Source organism: Girardinichthys multiradiatus, chromosome 1 (assembly GCF_021462225.1).
Source record: "Girardinichthys multiradiatus isolate DD_20200921_A chromosome 1, DD_fGirMul_XY1, whole genome shotgun sequence".
Taxonomy (NCBI): domain Eukaryota; kingdom Metazoa; phylum Chordata; class Actinopteri; order Cyprinodontiformes; family Goodeidae; genus Girardinichthys; species Girardinichthys multiradiatus.
This window is the reverse complement of record NC_061794.1, coordinates 48,395,056-48,406,413: the sequence shown is the minus strand read 5'-3', so window position 1 is coordinate 48,406,413 and position 11,358 is coordinate 48,395,056. Positions and strand designations below refer to the sequence as shown.

The following is an 11,358-nucleotide window of genomic DNA, read 5'->3' as shown; positions in this document are numbered from 1 at the left end:
TTACAATTGTAATTAATCTACATGCTATTTAATGTTCATTACACTTTTGTGCTTTATAAAAAATACACTCATTCTTTAGACTTATTTAGAAAAAAAATATCTTGTGCATTTTTTATATTCTGGACATAAGAAAAATGAAGGTATAAATAAATAGTTATTTAATATTTTCAATCAGTTTACTTATTAGTTTAATCTGCAGGTTTGTTAGCTACAGGTATGTTAGCTTCAAGCGGCTAACAACGCCAGCTTTACGGCACTTTATACGTTTACAACATTTTTACGGCACTTCATAACGTGTGACGGCGCCAGGCTGAAACTGCTCCATGGGAGGAGGAAACGCTGCTCAGAACCAAACACAACATACGTGGTGAGTAAATTTACAGCATGTAAATACTAAATACAAGAAACTGATGTGGAAATGCTTTTAATCCAGACTCCGAGGGGGTTGTACGCAATGATTTAGGCTTCCCATTCGGTATTTTGTCACTTCGGTGGCGTAAGGATTTCCCCTAAAAGTCCGGCGTTTTAACTTGTCATTCATTTTAGCTTACAGTGATTTTAAACACAGTGGTGTAAAAGGAAACAACAGAATGTATAGTTGCTCCGTGTTATATTCGGGGTGAATTCCATGTTTTAATATTCCATAACAGCCGATCCCAGAACCGGACTCTGGCCGTAGTTGCTCGCCGAAACTTCTTAAAAACTCGCCAAACACTTGTTAAAGCTCAGTGTTATGTCTGTGTGTCTCTGTATGTCTCGAGAGGTTTTTTTTACGTGAAAGAATGCTGCAGTTTAATAAAATAAGCATTTTGACGCGAATAAAACTATCAAGAACGCTAGCACTGTATGCTAAGAACGTTAGCATATGTTCACTTTTAAAACAGACTCATAATAAAAATGAGTTGGTAGCTCCTTGAAATTAAAATGAGTTATATTGGTAAAGCTATTGAAATAACTTCACTTAGGCTGTTGATATTGACATAACTATCATTTAATTCAGCAGCCACGTGACGTCATACGTTAGCGTAATAATAATACATATTTACAGGTGCCATTCAAAAGACAAAATGTCACCTTACAAATAAAGTAAACCATCAATAACAACAAACCAGACACAAACATCAAATGTAATGTCTGGATTTACAAAGAGTAAGCAGTCTTGATTAGATTGGTTGTAAGTCTGGATATAAACAGGGAGAGTCTCAGTGTTGCTGATGTTTGTGGCCCTGTCCACATGAAAACAGGTTTGGAACTATTTGTATTCTTGGTTGGGTATACATTTCTATCATCTATGACTTAATGTAGACATAGCCAGAAGGATTCAGAGTTTGGGAGCAGAGGTGGAGAAACCTCTGCTCCCCATGGTGCTGAAGTGAGAAGAGCTTGCACTGAGGTGCATAGAATAGGAGGATATGAGGAGGTGGCAACGTGAATCAGATCGGACTTTGTTTGCAAACAGAAGAATTCTGAATTCCACTCTGAATATGTATAAAGCTGCAGTAGAACTGGTGTGATGAAATAAAGATGTTCCAGTGATGATCTGAGCTGTGGAGCAAGCTACATCTTAGGTATACAGTTATGGTGGAGCTCGTAGCTGCCCCTTCACCCCTGGTGCTTCAAGTTTGGATGCAGCACTATGGCTTTGCTGGTCTGTGTTGGACATGTTACTTTTTAAAAACGCTAGTTATAGTTGCAAGTTATTCTCATATAATTGTCTCTTTGGTTGGGTTGGAGCACCCCTATTGGATAATGGTAGGGGAAATGCCACTTTTGAACTATTTAGAGTTTCTCCATCTAGTTTTCAGTCTGTGCATCCTAAACACCTACCCACTTAATTAAAGGGCTGTTTCAGGCCTTTTTTGGATTTGATAGGAACTGTGACTGGTTAAAAGTACCAAAGCTCAGCTTCCTTCTGGCAAACATTTTCATTAATATAGGCAGATTTTTTGAAAGAGATTATAGAAAAATATTCTGTGTTTTTTTTATTCACTCTTGTTCTCTTAGTTCTCCATCTGGCCAGTTTTATTCCTTCAGACTCCATACAGTGCATGATTACAAATCTTTTTAAATTAATATAGAGTGCTTATATATATTATAATGCTTATTAGTTGTCTGTGTCATGTTTAAAATTTTTTTTTTAGCGCCAAAAATGTCTAAAAGGAAGGCAAGAAAAAAGCCTGCTGATGAAGCAACCTTTTACATTCAATCTTCAAAGGACAAACCAGGATTAATGGAAAGATTTATTGATGATCACAAAGGTAAGAAACTCATTTTTGGACCATTTACCCAAGGATTGATTTATGTTTTTATAAAATGACATATAAAAAACAACCAAATTCATATTGGGTGTTGTATTTTTGATTTCTAAGGAAGAATTTAACATCATAAGATATTACCACATTTATATGGTTAATGGTTTATGTAAAAATTAAAAAATAATTCAATTTTTCCTAACCATTGTGTTTATTTAAAATGCCCTTGCAGGAAGGGGTGTGTTTGCTACCCAGCCCATTGAACAAGGAGATTTCGTCTTAGAATACAGGGGTCAACTTCTATCAGCAGATAAATGCCAAACAAGAAAGTACTCTGAAAAGGAGAGTACATTTCTCTTTGAGTTTGAATGGCAGAATCGTCACTGGTGGTATGTCCAAATATCTTCTATAGAGGAGTTATGAACTCTAAAACGAGACTGGAATTCAAGCCCCTTAATCAGTGATAGTCACTTAGAAGCAATATCTCAACAACACATCATACATGTACTATTGAAAAATTATTTGTTTTGTGTGGCTGTCAAAAAGACATTCAATCTGCCTCACAACTTTGTCTTTTGAAATAGGTTTTTATATAGGTTTTTATTTCTGTAAGCATACTTTTATTTTACTGAAAGACTAGTTATATTATGCAAAATGTTTGATGTCTTTTATTTCTCTCCTAGCATTGATGCTTCAATAGAGGATGGCTCTCTGGGAAGATTAGTGAACGACAACCACAAGTCTCCAAACTGCAACATGAAAAAAATAATAGTAAATGATCAACCCCATTTGTGCCTGTTTGCCATCAAAAAAATAGAAATAGGAACTGAAATTGATTACAACTATGGTGATTCTAAATGGCCATGGCGTGAAAAAGTAAGTTAATAAAATCAAGTATGCAAGTTGCAATATTAATTAGGTATACAAAATCTTAATTTTTGTCTCTTGAATGACTCTCAGGCTCCTACTGCTGTAGCTGAGCCAGCCAGAACCTCGTGGGACTCTTTCCCTGATGACAGCATCACACAGGATGCCAGCCTACAGGTAACATTCAGTTAGACTTTGTTGTGAGACATAAACTTTGGAGACCTGCTCTCATTCCCTTAGTTTACATGCTTGTTAGTTTAGCTTGTGTTGGGAAGCTATTTTTTAGTCAGAAGGTACCATAAACAGCATTCAGCCAGTCATCTGATCACATGTTTTTAATGGTTCTCCTCATGGAGCCCAAACAAGCCAGTGGCATACACACCTTCAGATGGATTGTTGAAACGTGCTTCCATGAGGGGTCCAACCAGGCCAGTCACTAACACACGCATAACAGTAATGGATTTCTGAAATGTGCCTCCTTGTGGGGCCCTCCCGTGTGGATCTAAGCTTTTGTTATATTTCTAGATCATAGTTGTAGTACCTGACATTATGGAAGCACATTATATTACAGCTATAATTCTGCACATCTTCAACAGCTAAACTGTCAGGCTGAAGGATGCTCCACTACATCCATAAAGATGCTGTTATAGGACCTGATTAGAAATCCAGAACTGACTGGAACACTTGTAGTTAGAAGTGCTCTTTTGGTTTTGGGGACTATCTTTACAGGTCTTGAGTCTGTCATTTATGTTATCTGTATGATGTTAGTAAGTTATTTGTGGTTTTAATTCCAGGTGACAGGCTCGCAGTCATCTACTGCTGTAGCTGAGCCAGCCAGAACCTCGTGGGACTCTTTCCCTGATGACAGCATCACACAGGATGCCAGCCTACAGGTAACATTCAGTTAGACTTTGTTGTGAGAAATAAACTTTGGAGACCTGCTCTCATTCCCTTAGTTTACATGCTTGTTAGTTTAGCTTGTGTTGGGAAACTATTTTTTAGTCAGAAGGTACCATAAACAGCATTCAGCCAGTCATCTGATCACATGTTTTTAATGGTTTCCTCATGGAGCCCAAACAAGCCAGTGGCATACACACCTTCAGATGGATTGTTGAAACGTGCTTCCATGTGGGGTCCAACCAGGCCAGTCACTTACACACGCATAACAGTAATGGATTTCTGAAATGTGCCTCCTTGTGGGGCCCTCCCGTGTGGATCTAAGCTTTTGTTATATTTCTAGATCATAGTTGTAGTACCTGACATTATAGAAGCACATTATATTACAGCTATAATTCTGCACATCTTCAACAGCTAAACTGTCAGGCTGAAGGATGCTCCACTACATCCATAAAGATGCTTTTATAGGACCTGATTAGAAATCCAGAACTGACTGGAACACTTGTAGTTAGAAGTGCTCTTTTGGTTTTGGGGACTATCTTTACAGGTCTTGAGTCTGTCATTTATGTTATCTGTATGATGTTAGTAAGTTATTTGTGGTTTTAATTCCAGGTGACAGGCTCGCAGTCATCTACTGCTGTAGCTGAGCCAGCCAGAAACTCGTGGGACTCTTTCCCTGATGACAGCATCACACAGGATGCCAGCCTACAGGTAACATTCAGTTAGACTTTGTTGTGAGAAATAAATTTTGGAGACCTGCTCTCATTCCCTTAGTTTACATGCTTGTTAGTTTAGCTTGTGTTGGGAAGCTATTTTTTAGTCTGAAGGTACCATAAACAGCATTCAGCCAGTCATCTGATCACATGTTTTTAATGGTTCTCCTCATGGAGCCCAAACAAGCCAGTGGCATACACACCTTCAGATGGATTGTTGAAACGTGCTTCCATGTGGGGTCCAACCAGGCCAGTCACTTACACACGCATAACAGTAGTGGATTTCTGAAATGTGCCTCCTTGTGGGGCCCTCCCGTGTGGATCTAAGCTTTTGTTATATTTCTAGATCATAGTTGTAGTACCTGACATTATGGAAGCATATTATATTACAGCTATAATTCTGCACATCTTCAACAGCTAAACTGTCAGGCTGAAGGATGCTCCACTACATCCATAAAGATGCTTTTATAGGACCTGATTAGAAATCCAGAACTGACTGGAACACTTGTAGTTAGAAGTGCTCTTTTGGTTTTGGGGACTATCTTTACAGGTCTTGAGTCTGTCATTTATGTTATCTGTATGATGTTAGTAAGTTATTTGTGGTTTTAATTCCAGGTGACAGGCTCGCAGTCATCTACTGCTGTAGCTGAGCCAGCCAGAACCTCGTGGGACTCTTTCCCTGATGACAGCATCACACAGGATGCCAGCCTACAGGTAACATTCAGTTAGACTTTGTTGTGAGACATAAACTTTGGAGACCTGCTCTCATTCCCTTAGTTTACATGCTTGTTAGTTTAGCTTGTGTTGGGAAGCTATTTTTTAGTCAGAAGGTACCATAAACAGCATTCAGCCAGTCATCTGATCACATGTTTTTAATGGTTCTCCTCATGGAGCCCAAACAAGCCAGTGGCATACACACCTTCAGATGGATTGTTGAAACGTGCTTCCATGTGGGGTCCAACCAGGCCAGTCACTTACACACGCATAACAGTAATGGATTTCTGAAATGTGCCTCCTTGTGGGGCCCTCCCGTGTGGATCTAAGCTTTTGTTATATTTCTAGATCATAGTTGTAGTACCTGACATTATGGAAGCACATTATATTACAGCTATAATTCTGCACATCTTCAACAGCTAAACTGTCAGGCTGAAGGATGCTCCACTACATCCATAAAGATGCTGTTATAGGACCTGATTAGAAATCCAGAACTGACTGGAACACTTGTAGTTAGAAGTGCTCTTTTGGTTTTGGGGACTATCTTTACAGGTCTTGAGTCTGTCATTTATGTTATCTGTATGATGTTAGTAAGTTATTTGTGGTTTTAATTCCAGGTGACAGGCTCGCAGTCATCTACTGCTGTAGCTGAGCCAGCCAGAACCTCGTGGGACTCTTTCCCTGATGACAGCATCACACAGGATGCCAGCCTACAGGTAACATTCAGTTAGACTTTGTTGTGAGACATAAACTTTGGAGACCTGCTCTCATTCCCTTAGTTTACATGCTTGTTAGTTTAGCTTGTGTTGGGAAGCTATTTTTTAGTCAGAAGGTACCATAAACAGCATTCAGCCAGTCATCTGATCACATGTTTTTAATGGTTCTCCTCATGGAGCCCAAACAAGCCAGTGGCATACACACCTTCAGATGGATTGTTGAAACGTGCTTCCATGTGGGGTCCAACCAGGCCAGTCACTTACACACGCATAACAGTAATGGATTTCTGAAATGTGCCTCCTTGTGGGGCCCTCCCGTGTGGATCTAAGCTTTTGTTATATTTCTAGATCATAGTTGTAGTACCTGACATTATGGAAGCACATTATATTACAGCTATAATTCTGCACATCTTCAACAGCTAAACTGTCAGGCTGAAGGATGCTCCACTACATCCATAAAGATGCTTTTATAGGACCTGATTAGAAATCCAGAACTGACTGGAACACTTGTAGTTAGAAGTGCTCTTTTGGTTTTGGGGACTATCTTTACAGGTCTTGAGTCTGTCATTTATGTTATCTGTATGATGTTAGTAAGTTATTTGTGGTTTTAATTCCAGGTGACAGGCTCGCAGTCATCTACTGCTGTAGCTGAGCCAGCCAGAAACTCGTGGGACTCTTTCCCTGATGACAGCATCACACAGGATGCCAGCCTACAGGTAACATTCAGTTAGACTTTGTTGTGAGACATAAACTTTGGAGACCTGCTCTCATTCCCTTAGTTTACATGCTTGTTAGTTTAGCTTGTGTTGGGAAACTATTTTTTAGTCAGAAGGTACCATAAACAGCATTCAGCCAGTCATCTGATCACATGTTTTTAATGGTTCTCCTCATGGAGCCCAAACAAGCCAGTGGCATACACACCTTCAGATGGATTGTTGAAACGTGCTTCCATGTGGGGTCCAACCAGGCCAGTCACTTACACACGCATAACAGTAATGGATTTCTGAAATGTGCCTCCTTGTGGGGCCCTCCCGTGTGGATCTAAGCTTTTGTTATATTTCTAGATCATAGTTGTAGTACCTGACATTATGGAAGCATATTATATTACAGCTATAATTCTGCACATCTTCAACAGCTAAACTGTCAGGCTGAAGGATGCTCCACTACATCCATAAAGATGCTGTTATAGGACCTGATTAGAAATCCAGAACTGGCTGGAACACTTGTAGTTAGAAGTGCTCTTTTGGTTTTGGGGACTATCTTTACAGGTCTTGAGTCTGTCATTTATGTTATCTGTATGATGTTAGTAAGTTATTTGTGGTTTTAATTCCAGGTGACAGGCTCGCAGTCATCTACTGCTGTAGCTGAGCCAGCCAGAACCTCGTGGGACTCTTTCCCTGATGACAGCATCACACAGGATGCCAGCCTACAGGTAACATTCAGTTAGACTTTGTTGTGAGAAATAAATTTTGGAGTCCTGCTCTCATTCCCTTAGTTTACATGCTTGTTAGTTTAGCTTGTGTTGGGAAGCTATTTTTTAGTCTGAAGGTACCATAAACAGCATTCAGCCAGTCATCTGATCACATGTTTTTAATGGTTCTCCTCATGGAGCCCAAACAAGCCAGTGGCATACACACCTTCAGATGGATTGTTGAAACGTGCTTCCATGTGGGGTCCAACCAGGCCAGTCACTTACACACGCATAACAGTAGTGGATTTCTGAAATGTGCCTCCTTGTGGGGCCCTCCCGTGTGGATCTAAGCTTTTGTTATATTTCTAGATCATAGTTGTAGTACCTGACATTATGGAAGCACATTATATTACAGCTATAATTCTGCACATCTTCAACAGCTAAACTGTCAGGCTGAAGGATGCTCCACTACATCCATAAAGATGCTTTTATAGGACCTGATTAGAAATCCAGAACTGACTGGAACACTTGTAGTTAGAAATGCTCTTTTGGTTTTGGGGACTATCTTTACAGGTCTTGAGTCTGTCATTTATGTTATCTGTATGATGTTAGTAAGTTATTTGTGGTTTTAATTCCAGGTGACAGGCTCGCAGTCATCTACTGCTGTAGCTGAGCCAGCCAGAACATCGTGGGACTCTTTCCCTGATGACAGCATCACACAGGATGCCAGCCTACAGGTAACATTCAGTTAGACTTTGTTGTGAGAAATAAACTTTGGAGACCTGCTCTCATTCCCTTAGTTTACATGCTTGTTAGTTTAGCTTGTGTTGGGAAGCTATTTTTTAGTCAGAAGGTACCATAAACAGCATTCAGCCAGTCATCTGATCACATGTTTTTAATGGTTCTCCTCATGGAGCCCAAACAAGCCAGTGGCATACACACCTTCAGATGGATTGTTGAAACGTGCTTCCATGTGGGGTCCAACCAGGCCAGTCACTTACACACGCATAACAGTAATGGATTTCTGAAATGTGCCTCCTTGTGGGGCCCTCCCGTGTGGATCTAAGCTTTTGTTATATTTCTAGATCATAGTTGTAGTACCTGACATTATGGAAGCATATTATATTACAGCTATAATTCTGCACATCTTCAACAGCTAAACTGTCAGGCTGAAGGATGCTCCACTACATCCATAAAGATGCTGTTATAGGACCTGATTAGAAATCCAGAACTGACTGGAACACTTGTAGTTAGAAGTGCTCTTTTGGTTTTGGGGACTATCTTTACAGGTCTTGAGTCTGTCATTTATGTTATCTGTATGATGTTAGTAAGTTATTTGTGGTTTTAATTCCAGGTGACAGGCTCGCAGTCATCTACTGCTGTAGCTGAGCCAGCCAGAACCTCGTGGGACTCTTTCCCTGATGACAGCATCACACAGGATGCCAGCCTACAGGTAACATTCAGTTAGACTTTGTTGTGAGACATAAACTTTGGAGACCTGCTCTCATTCCCTTAGTTTACATGCTTGTTAGTTTAGCTTGTGTTGGGAAACTATTTTTTAGTCAGAAGGTACCATAAACAGCATTCAGCCAGTCATCTGATCACATGTTTTTAATGGTTCTCCTCATGGAGCCCAAACAAGCCAGTGGCATACACACCTTCAGATGGATTGTTGAAACGTGCTTCCATGTGGGGTCCAACCAGGCCAGTCACTTACACACGCATAACAGTAGTGGATTTCTGAAATGTGCCTCCTTGTGGGGCCCTCCCGTGTGGATCTAAGCTTTTGTTATATTTCTAGATCATAGTTGTAGTACCTGACATTATGGAAGCACATTATATTACAGCTATAATTCTGCACATCTTCAACAGCTAAACTGTCAGGCTGAAGGATGCTCCACTACATCCATAAAGATGCTGTTATAGGACCTGATTAGAAATCCAGAACTGACTGGAACACTTGTAGTTAGAAGTGCTCTTTTGGTTTTGGGGACTATCTTTACAGGTCTTGAGTCTGTCATTTATGTTATCTGTATGATGTTAGTAAGTTATTTGTGGTTTTAATTCCAGGTGACAGGCTCGCAGTCATCTACTGCTGTAGCTGAGCCAGCCAGAACATCGTGGGACTCTTTCCCTGATGACAGCATCACACAGGATGCCAGCCTACAGGTAACATTCAGTTAGACTTTGTTGTGAGACATAAACTTTGGAGACCTGCTCTCATTCCCTTAGTTTACATGCTTGTTAGTTTAGCTTGTGTTGGGAAGCTATTTTTTAGTCAGAAGGTACCATAAACAGCATTCAGCCAGTCATCTGATCACATGTTTTTAATGGTTCTCCTCATGGAGCCCAAACAAGCCAGTGGCATACACACCTTCAGATGGATTGTTGAAACGTGCTTCCATGTGGGGTCCAACCAGGCCAGTCACTTACACACGCATAACAGTAATGGATTTCTGAAATGTGCCTCCTTGTGGGGCCCTCCCGTGTGGATCTAAGCTTTTGTTATATTTCTAGATCATAGTTGTAGTACCTGACATTATGGAAGCACATTATATTACAGCTATAATTCTGCACATCTTCAACAGCTAAACTGTCAGGCTGAAGGATGCTCCACTACATCCATAAAGATGCTGTTATAGGACCTGATTAGAAATCCAGAACTGACTGGAACACTTGTAGTTAGAAGTGCTCTTTTGGTTTTGGGGACTATCTTTACAGGTCTTGAGTCTGTCATTTATGTTATCTGTATGATGTTAGTAAGTTATTTGTGGTTTTAATTCCAGGTGACAGGCTCGCAGTCATCTACTGCTGTAGCTGAGCCAGCCAGAACCTCGTGGGACTCTTTCCCTGATGACAGCATCACACAGGATGCCAGCCTACAGGTAACATTCAGTTAGACTTTGTTGTGAGAAATAAATTTTGGAGTCCTGCTCTCATTCCCTTAGTTTACATGCTTGTTAGTTTAGCTTGTGTTGGGAAGCTATTTTTTAGTCTGAAGGTACCATAAACAGCATTCAGCCAGTCATCTGATCACATGTTTTTAATGGTTCTCCTCATGGAGCCCAAACAAGCCAGTGGCATACACACCTTCAGATGGATTGTTGAAACGTGCTTCCATGTGGGGTCCAACCAGGCCAGTCACTTACACACGCATAACAGTAGTGGATTTCTGAAATGTGCCTCCTTGTGGGGCCCTCCCGTGTGGATCTAAGCTTTTGTTATATTTCTAGATCATAGTTGTAGTACCTGACATTATGGAAGCACATTATATTACAGCTATAATTCTGCACATCTTCAACAGCTAAACTGTCAGGCTGAAGGATGCTCCACTACATCCATAAAGATGCTTTTATAGGACCTGATTAGAAATCCAGAACTGACTGGAACACTTGTAGTTAGAAATGCTCTTTTGGTTTTGGGGACTATCTTTACAGGTCTTGAGTCTGTCATTTATGTTATCTGTATGATGTTAGTAAGTTATTTGTGGTTTTAATTCCAGGTGACAGGCTCGCAGTCATCTACTGCTGTAGCTGAGCCAGCCAGAACATCGTGGGACTCTTTCCCTGATGACAGCATCACACAGGATGCCAGCCTACAGGTAACATTCAGTTAGACTTTGTTGTGAGAAATAAACTTTGGAGACCTGCTCTCATTCCCTTAGTTTACATGCTTGTTAGTTTAGCTTGTGTTGGGAAGCTATTTTTTAGTCAGAAGGTACCATAAACAGCATTCAGCCAGTCATCTGATCACATGTTTTTAATGGTTCTCCTCATGGAGCCCAAACA

At 40.4% G+C, this 11,358-nt stretch overlaps 1 protein-coding gene and 1 long non-coding RNA gene across 2 annotated transcripts in view; both read left to right on the top strand.

The window, feature by feature from the left end:
- plxnb3 (plexin B3) overlaps nt 1-11,358 on the top strand; it is a 99,011-nt gene that overhangs the window by 62,032 nt on the left and 25,621 nt on the right. The window lies entirely within an intron of this gene.
- Nucleotides 376-3,273, top strand: LOC124873387. The gene is made up of 4 exons (XR_007039511.1): nt 376-2,258; nt 2,485-2,641; nt 2,936-3,128; nt 3,213-3,273. It is a non-coding gene; the product is annotated as an uncharacterized LOC124873387 (long non-coding RNA).